This window comes from Colias eurytheme, chromosome 10 (assembly GCF_061535395.1).
Source record: "Colias eurytheme isolate Ceu_HAF_F1 chromosome 10, ilColEury1 Martin Lab GWU primary, whole genome shotgun sequence".
NCBI lineage: Eukaryota > Metazoa > Arthropoda > Insecta > Lepidoptera > Pieridae > Colias > Colias eurytheme.
Window position 1 is genome coordinate 11,136,063 of NC_142989.1, and position 9,725 is coordinate 11,145,787.

The window sequence follows — 9,725 nt, forward strand, 5'->3', positions numbered from 1 at the left end:
CGTTGTCTGTCTGTCTGTCTTCAGGCTGTATGTCATAAACCGTGATAGCTAGAAAGCTGAATTTTTCACAAATGATGTAAGTATTTCCGTTGCCGCTATAACAACAAATACTAAAAATAAAAAATATATCAAGGACCTCCCCATAGTACGGAACCCTTCATGCGCGAGTCCGACTCACACTTGGCCGGTTTTTAATATTCTTCCGGGGACATTAATATCATGTTTGTAATTTTTCCATCACACGTAGTGCGAACGTGGGAACGCCTGGGAGAAAACATCAGCATAGTAAGTAATATGTTGGTGTATTGACAGCTTTGGTATGGAATATATGGCACTTCAATCATACTTAGAGCCTCTGTGGAAAATTGCCAAATGTGAATAGGCGTCCCGAGCACACGAGTCAGAAGTGAAACTTCTTTTACAAGATTTAAATTTTAAATAGGTATATCAAAATCGTCGCCTTACTCCATGACGTGACGGTATTGCCATGAAGCGAGATCCGAGATTCAAGTTCTAAATTATGTAGTCAGGATAGTTATTACTGAAGTACATACTTACTCTTATTTAATACTAGCGGTCCGCCCCGGCTTCGCCCGTGGTACATGTTTACGTTTTCTCTACATAAAAACCATCCTCGTACTTCAAGGAATATAATAAAAAAAGAATTATCGAAATCGGTTCAGCCGTTTTCGAGTTATGCGCTTACCAACACATTTTGCGATTCATTTTTATATATATAAGATTAGTATGGAAAGCTTTTTATTTTTTAGCGTTGTGGCAAATTGGATCACCTAGAAGTCTGTCATTGTGTAAATTATGAATGAATGAATGAAAAATTCTTTATTGCACACAAAAATACAGGATTTCAAAATAAGAGCGATACAAGTTAAAATATGTACAGAGGGCGGTCTTACCACTTTAAGCGATTTCTGCCAGACATTTATGGTTATAAATAAATAAAATTCTCAGCATATTTTACAACTGATACCTAACTATTTATCCTTTTTTGCCCAGTCGGTTAACCTGCGCAGCTCCCGCAGGACTATGACGTCACTAATTACGCCTGTCAGTGCCAAGTGCGATTGGCGGCCCGGACAAGGCCCTGATTAATATTGGACCAGACACGTCAATATATGGCCTGACTTAATAGTAATCGATATAGGAGCCTTAAGATTTAGAGGTTGAAAATTGGACAAAAAATAGAGAAAGAACCTGTGTGCCGAGCACACGTGTCAGAAGTGAAACTTCTTTGGCAAAATTCAAAGATACCAAAATCGTCGCCCTCCTATGTGACGGTATCTCGTCCTTGAAATTTTTTCTCTTAACTTTTACAAATTGTGACATGGCATAAATGAACCTTCGTAATATTATACAACCTATAATAGCAAAAATACTTAATACCCCTTTTATTTGCACATAATAATAAGGAATTCAATTAATTATTTAATTATTATATATTACTCCATATACCTATTTCAGATTGATACTAAACAGTATTCAATTCGAAACATCATTTTTTTTAAATAAATCTTTATAACCTAGATAAATGGTAAAACAATTTTATGTCATTGAAGAATTTATAGTGTAAACTGAATTGCGTGTGATAAGTGTGTGATATAATCGTGTAAAACGTAGTGCGTTCGCGTAATTGTGAAAATTGCACGAACGCTCAACTTTCTTTTTTAATATTTGCAGTTTGCACACTAATCAACGGGTAGAATGTATTAGCCACATAATATTGTAATTAAAAATTAACTCATCAATCATCAAATCAAAATTAAAACATCTATTATTTGTAACTACTATAAATATAAATATAATTTGAATTTGAATTTATAAAATCGTTTTTTCGATGGACTTTAGGAAATACAAACTACCAAAAAATAGAGTCAATAATGTAAATAACAGTCCATATAAAAATGTTAGCAATTAATATAGGTACATTAAATAAAAAACCCATCAGTCACCTTGCCACCGCTGAAAGAAATAAAGTCGATATAAATAGAAATTGAAGATGAAATATTCATAACCTCTTTATCGAAATTCAATCATAAAATCGTTTAGAGGCAAAGCCGCCATTACCGGTGTTAAGTCTCGAAGTATCAGCTAATTTTCATATCGAGGGCGGGAAAAACGTTATAAGACTTTGGTCATAGAAAATTGTATGACGATAAGCGATTATTAAAACTAAAACATTTCTTTGTTCAACTAGGTAGCTTTCTTTTATAAGGACAGAACACACATAAGGACATAAGGACATCGTTCAGAAATTAGTTATTTCGCACCCAAGAGATTCTTAGTTCATCACCAAATATTTCTTTCTTCGTTTCTATTTCATTTAAAATCGAATAGTACATAGAAATTAGTGTCCAAAAGTTCGGAAAGTAGGATTTTGTACTGATACAACACATAATAATATCAGATGACGCCTTTATTAAAATTATCGAAGTATGTATTTAAAGTAGTAAGTTAAGTAACTACCATAAGAGCTATCAAATTAACAGAACTTATCAGTTACCTGTGAATTCTGTTTATGAAACCTTACAATTTTATGTAACAAGAGTGCGTCAGAACATCATCTTTATTTTGATTGGCTCATCATCAGAAGTAGGTACCTACTCACTTCTGTGTGCTTGTCATACATATCTACATTTATCATCTCTATTACATCAATGTCAATTCTATCTGTCAAGTCACCTTATATCTTATTCGAGATAAAAGCATCCCATATGTTAATCCCATGTTATAGATTTTGTGTCAATTTCATAGAAATTCTATTGGTTAGGGAGCCAGGTGCAAATTTGGTTAACTATTTCCTCTCAAGAGATAATTCGTCAGACGCATGAGAGTATAGTATTATAAAGCCTCGTGAACGTCAGCTGGCGCTCGGTTGGGGGGGTGAGCGGTTGTAGCCTCCCACGCACATAGGAAAAAAAATACATTCATTCATTCATTTCCTCTCAGCTAAAAATTTGTCAAATTGTAGCTAACCCAATATCTCAACGAAAAAAAATAGTCAGCTGGTTACAACATGGTGTATTATACGTCAGCTGGTGTCTCGAACATGAAAGTTAAATTTAAAGAAAAATTTATTTTCCGTTATTTCCTCTCAAACAAAAATTTACCTGATGATAGCTTATATGTAACTGTGGATAAATATATATGTCAGCTGGCTGTATCTTGGTGGAAAAACCGTCAGCTGATACGGGAGGCTACAACCGCTCTTCCCCCCAACCGAGCTCCAGCTGACGTTCACGAGGCTTCATAATACTATACTTTGAAGCATTTTACTAATTACCGCTTGAGAGGAACTTGGTCATAAAATCTGCTGCTGGCTCCCGGACCATATTGTTATTATTTTTTGTATGAAAGCTCAAAAGGCTTCTTCTAGTCCCTAATAATTATAATAGTGGAAGCTTAGAGTGGAAGAATGCATTCAATTTTATTCAAAACCTACAATCTAGTGGAAGATTAGATTACAAAATAAAAGGCAGATGGAGCATGACAACCGCCCGTCGCCCTTGTCAAAGAAAATACGAAATCAAAAGCAAATACGTCGCTGCGCCAGTGCTATAGCGCATATAATAAAACTTGTGGTATTTATTTTATTTAACACTTTAATGCACTTGCACAAACAGGAGACCTTACAACTACTTACAGAAAAAGACAAAGTACAACTTATTTGCCGGCTTTATCACTTATTAGTCATCTCTTCCAGGCAACCACGGTAAAACAAGCAATAATACCACTATTGGAGGACAAGAACAGAACAAGTAGAATAATTATTAGCAAGAAACCATAAAAATTATCTATCATACAAATGTTTGTAATTATTTAGAGACCTTTTACTCCGCTACATTTAAGAGCCACAATCACAAATTAGCGACACGTCGGCAAAAATTCATTCAGGATATAGGAAGAGGGCTTGGTGTTTACAATATAGCCAATATTCGAATCCCCATCGAGATGCGGAAATTTATTTTAAATGTCGTTTGATAAATTGGCGGAATCGTGGGGCGTAGTCCTGTTATGACGAGGAAATAAGTACAACGTTAACAGGCCCGCATTCAGGGGACCGGAGTGCCTTGGGCGCCCTATGAAAAATGACTAATTAAATATATTATATTTGTATACTTAGTTTGTATACGACGGTCGTTATCAATAAAGCGCGTCACACACGGTGAAGATACTATAATATTTTATCTTAAGATACTGTTATATTTTATATTACAGTATCTTAACGCATCCGGTATCAGCGTTCGGACCATCATTTTTCTTTTTGTCATTGCGTACTAAGACCCCTGTAGAACCGCCATCCTGTTACAAATGACGCGAAATTGTGGGTCATTTGTAACAGGATGGCGGTTCTACAGGGGTCTTAGTACGCAATGACAGTGTCAGTGTTTGTTTGATCTTGCTGAGAGTAGACGTCTCGCTCGAGCTACTAAAAAGTGCTAACACATCACAACAACGCCGTCGCTGCGGCCGGCCGCAATGACCTAGTTATTGCGCTCCGATAGCAAAAACAATTATTAAGGCGAAGTAAGATTCGTTCGCTAAAATAAATAACCATGAATACCGATAAATCAAAAATAAACTTAAGAACTGAAACTGAACATCTGTTGTACAAGTACTATTCCGAAGAGAAAAATGTACGTGAAAATCTTCAAACCCACGTAAGGCATCTGGAAGAACAAGTAAAACTTCTTCAACAAAAATTGAACTCTTTGACTCCAGTGGAAACGGAAATTCCAGAGAAAAAAGAAATTGAAAAGAAGTGTTCTTCCCATGTAGAATACAGTACTGATGAAGAAGAACTTGCCAAAGAAACGGAGTGGATTAGAACCAAGAGCAGGAAAAAACGCAAATTGAACACTTCACCCACTCATATCTCCGATAAAGAAGAGCGAAATGAGGAAAGTAAGGAGAAAGTAAAACCCAAAAAGGTGCCACTTCCTCCACCTATAATAGTAGATGACATCAGGAACTACCAATCGTTCTTTGATCTCCTCTTAGAAAAGTCGCCAGGGGGCGGCTTTACAATTAAAATTATGCACGGAGAAACCGTAAAAATTAATACTGAAAATGAAACAGTATATCGGACCATCACAGAGTTTTTGACTGCCGATGGCTTTCATTGGCATTCCTATGAAAACAAACAATTAAGACCAATACGAGTTATAGCTAAGAAATTGCACCATACATGCAACCCAGATAGAATTGTAGAAGACCTGAAAAGAAAAGGCTTCAAAGTTGAGGAGGCAGTAAACAAGCTGAGGTGGAAGGACAAGACACCTCTCAATATGTTCATGCTTACCTTTAATAACGGAGAGGAAATAAACAAAATCTATGAGATAACGTCTATATTAGGATGCAGGGTGGAAATCCATCCCTTGAAAACCTCTAAATTAGTTCCTCAGTGTAAAAGATGTCAAGCCTACGGGCACACCCAAAAATATTGCTCCAAGGATCCAAGATGTGTAAAGTGCACTGGTAAACATCTAACTAAAGATTGTAAAAAGCCAGCAGAAGAAAAGCCAAAGTGTGTGCATTGTGGCGCTCCACATCCTGCGAACTATAGAGGATGCATGGTAGCAAAAGAAATGCAGACGCTTAAAAATAAAGCGACAAAAAAACTAAATATCCCAAATCAGCGGAAAACAGCAGATACAAAAGTGGTTCCAGCTGTGAAAGAAAGCAGGCAAGTAAGTAAGCACATCACTTTTGCACAAATCGCGAGTGGTAACCAGACGAAAGGAAGCAACCAAATGAAAGACAGCGTTGAAGGAAAACTCAACCAAATTTTAAGCCTTATGTCCACATTTGACGAGAGACTAAGGAAACTGGAAAGTAGCAATAGAAATGCTACATCTACTGCCAAAAAATGACTCAAATACTTAGCATAATGGAATGGAATGCCAATGGGCTTCTTAAACACCACAATGAATTACAAATTGTCCTTGAAATAGAAAATATTGACGTGTGCTTAGTATCGGAAACACACTTCACCAAACAATCATACATTAAATTTAAAGGTTACAAAGTATATCTTGCACTTCACCCAAATAATACAGCTAGAGGTGGAAGTGCAGTGATAATAAAAGAAAAGTTGAAGCACTATGAAATAAGTAAAATCGAAGAACAAGAAGTACAGGCCGTAACAGTATGCGTTGAAACCAAACGTGGTCCTGTATCTATATCAGCCTTGTATTTCCCACCGAGAGAATCTTTTAATAAAGAGAAATACGTTAGCCTTCTCAAGAGTTTTGGCGACAGATTTATTGTTGGTGGTGACTTTAACGCCAAACATACCCATTGGGGCTCCAGGTTGATTACACCTAAAGGCAAAGAACTTCTAAGTGCCATGAAATATATGAACTGTAACTTTGCATCTACGGGCATACCAACCTATTGGCCTACAGATCCAAACAAAATACCCGACCTATTGGATTTCTTTATATATAAAAATATATCATCTAACTATTTAGATATAAAGAGTATGAACGATATGAGTTCAGACCACTCGCCCATAATTCTTAAATTATGTATAAATATTATAAATAAGAATAATAACCTAAGATTAGTAAATAAGAAAACAGACTGGAACAGTTTTAGAATCGACTTGGACACACATATAAAACTTAATATACCATTAAAAAATCCAGAACAACTTGACATTGAAGTCGAAAAATTTATGGTAGACATACAACAAGCAGCATGGAGAAACACACCAGATAGTCGCCCTTGTCACAGGGGAGCAGTCTACCCGAAGAACATTATCGAACTTTTACGTGAAAAGAGAAAACAGAGAAACCGGTGGCACCAAACTCGTTTTCCTGGTGATAAAAAGCTACTAAATAATCTCACAAAACAGCTACAAAGAGAGATACAAAAACTAAATGACGCTAATATGACGTCATATCTCAAAAAACTGACTAACGATCGCTGCACAGACTACTCACTCTGGAAAGCTACGAAACATATGAATAGACCCGTTCTGCATATTCCACCAATTAAGGAAGAAAATGGAAAATGGGCTATCCACAATGAACAAAAAGCTAAAAGATTTGCGCAACATCTGGAAAATATCTTTAAGCCATATGATGATGACGCAAATGAACTACCTGAAGATCAAAACCTTAATGAAGAATTACAAATAAAGTCTGTAACACCCAAAGAAATCTCCAACGAAATTAAGTTTAGTATTAACCCAAAAAAATCTCCGGGGTTTGACTTAATCACAGGCGAAATAATGCATAATTTGCCTCGCAAAGCTATAATCAAATTAACAACACTCTTTAACGCTGCATTTAGGTTGAAATATGTGCCTAATTTGTGGAAAGTTGCTGAAGTTATTATGATATTAAAGCCAGGAAAACCGCCAAACGATGTAACATCATATCGACCGATCTCGTTGCTACCAATAGTATCAAAACTTTTTGAAAAACTGTTACTTAAACGGATCATGCCAATACTTGATGAGAAGAAAATAATTCCAGAACACCAATTTGGATTTAGAAAGAAACACTCCACAATAGATCAAGTTCACAGATTAACAAATGTCATCGAAAAAGCGTTTGAAGAAAAGAAAGTCTGTTCAGCAGTGTTTTTAGATGTCGCACAGGCTTTTGATAAGGTTTGGCACAAAGGTCTCATTCATAAAATAAGAACAATGCTACCAAAACAAATTTCAGATATCTTAGAATCGTATATAACCAATCGAGTCTTTAGAGTTCGACAAGACGATGCCTTCTCGGACCTCAAGGAAATACGAGCTGGTGTGCCACAAGGAAGTGTTTTAGGTCCCATCCTATACCTTTTGTACACGTGTGACATCCCAGTATTAGAAAAAAACATTACTGCAACATTTGCTGACGACACTGCTATCATGGCCACAGGCATCACTTACCAGGAAGCAGGAGATAAAGTCCAAGAAGCTGTGAACCAGGTCTATGAATGGACTCGGAAATGGCGGATAAGATTGAACGAATCAAAATCCGTTCACATAAATTTTACAAACAAAAGAACACAGATTGTCCCGATACTCCTTAATGGCCAACAAATACCTTATGCTAACACGGCGAAATACCTTGGTATGACGCTTGACGCTAAGCTACGCTGGAAGGCTCACGTCAAGAAGAAGCGAGAAGAATTAGGCTTGCGCTATAAGAAATTGTATTGGCTTCTTGGAAGATACTCCCAGTTGTCGATACATAATAAGCTTCTCATATACAAACAAGTCCTCATGCCAGTATGGACGTATGGTATTCAGCTGTGGGGCTGTACCAAAAAAAGCAACATTAACATAATACAACGTTTCCAAAATAAAGTACTGAGAGACATTGTAAATGCCCCCTGGTACATCCGTAATGGTGACCTCCACCGTGACCTAAAAGTGGACACCGTGGACAAAATTGTTCAAAAACATGCAGAAGCTCATCAACATCGACTTCATCATCACGTGAATGTTGAGGCTATCCAGCTCCTTGATACCACGGACCTAGTGCGAAGACTAAAAAGGACTAAACCTTTTGAGTTAGTGTAGTGATAAGTGAAAAGTGAACAGTGACAATTATCTGTATACCAAAGCACACGAGCAAAGTGACTTACTTCCCCTTAACAGACACTAAGCAAGTGACAATGGACACTCTCTTAGAATAAGTTATTTAGAAATTTAGGTTAACATAAAATTACTTATTAGTCTTGTAGGCTAGATTGTAATTTGTATAAGGTGCTATTTTAATTAGCAACCTTATTTAATAAAAAAAAAAAAAAAAAAAAAAAAAAAATTTACCAAAGCTTCAGAATACAGTTTCAACAGAGAAAATACGACAAGAAACTCTAATTAGGTAGTTGTTCTTTAAAATCATACAAATTTATTTTCCATTTATACTAAGTATACCTATCGCGTCTATCTATACTTCTATACTAATATTATAAAGCTGAAGAGTTTGTTTGTTTGTTTGTTTGTTTGTTTGAACGCGCTAATCTCGGGAACTACTGGTCCGATTTGAAAAATTCTTTCGGTGTTAGCCCATTTATCGAGGAAGGTTATAGGCTATATATCATCACGCTACGACCAACAGGGGTGGAGCCACGGGGGTGAAACCGCGCGGAGCAGCTAGTAATTAATATATCTAGATTCGGACCAGGCTATGTTTAGTGTATTATTGTGTACCTGCATGATTATAAATTTATAATAATTATAAGTTCGTATGTATTATATTCTGAGCCGCCTGCCACACAATAAATAATAGTGCTATCTGAAGCTGAAGAACTATGAAGAATTTGGAATCGAATGTAGCTGAATTCAGTATTCCTTACACAAAACTTAAATTTATCTAGATTCTCATTAATTATTATACCTAAATAGGTATATCATCCTGATATAGGTACTATCATCATCATGATATACTGATGATTAGACATCGGATTATATGCATTTGCATATTTGCATATGCAAATGCATAAAACTCTCCAATTACGGCGTTAGTGCATATTTTAGCCTTTTTCCCCAATCGTGCATATTTCGTTAAGTAGCGGGAGTTTTGATTGGTCGACTAACCTTTATTAGCCAATCAGAACGCTCAGCGAGTAAAAAAACCCTATTTTGGCATGGTAAAATGGCAAAAAATTACAAAATGGGCTCCATTTTAAGTAAATTATGAGTCATTCAAAATAGGGCTAGATTACCCTTTTGGGGCTAAAAACTTAAAACATTGGTT